General features: G+C 34.1%; 1 protein-coding gene across 2 annotated transcripts in view; it reads right to left on the reverse strand.

The window, feature by feature from the left end:
- The window catches only part of LOC119581743 (ubiquinol-cytochrome-c reductase complex assembly factor 1-like), a 6,109-nt gene that overhangs the window by 4,822 nt on the left and 982 nt on the right, over positions 1–305 (reverse strand). The gene's annotated exons all lie outside the window — the stretch shown is intronic.

The following is a 305-nucleotide window of genomic DNA, read 5'->3' on the forward strand; positions in this document are numbered from 1 at the left end:
GCCAACAGCATGAGAGCCAAAAATCCTACTCTGATGTCATGGCACTAAAGCTGATTATTTAGTTTAGCATGTTCTATATTCATTTGTCAAGACCGGATGAGATTTACCTAAAGTTCAGTAGAAATTATTACACTTTCCTTACCTCTTAGGAACCTAATTGCAAATACATGAAAATAATTGCTTATCAGCTTCTAAAACACCATACTTGTGAAAAATACTTTGTTCACACACATCACATTAATTCTCTCTCTCTAACCATGTAATGCCCACGTATACCTATGACTATATAGGAAATTACCACTTTA

This window comes from Penaeus monodon, chromosome 15, assembly GCF_015228065.2.
Source record: "Penaeus monodon isolate SGIC_2016 chromosome 15, NSTDA_Pmon_1, whole genome shotgun sequence".
Lineage (NCBI taxonomy): Eukaryota > Metazoa > Arthropoda > Malacostraca > Decapoda > Penaeidae > Penaeus > Penaeus monodon.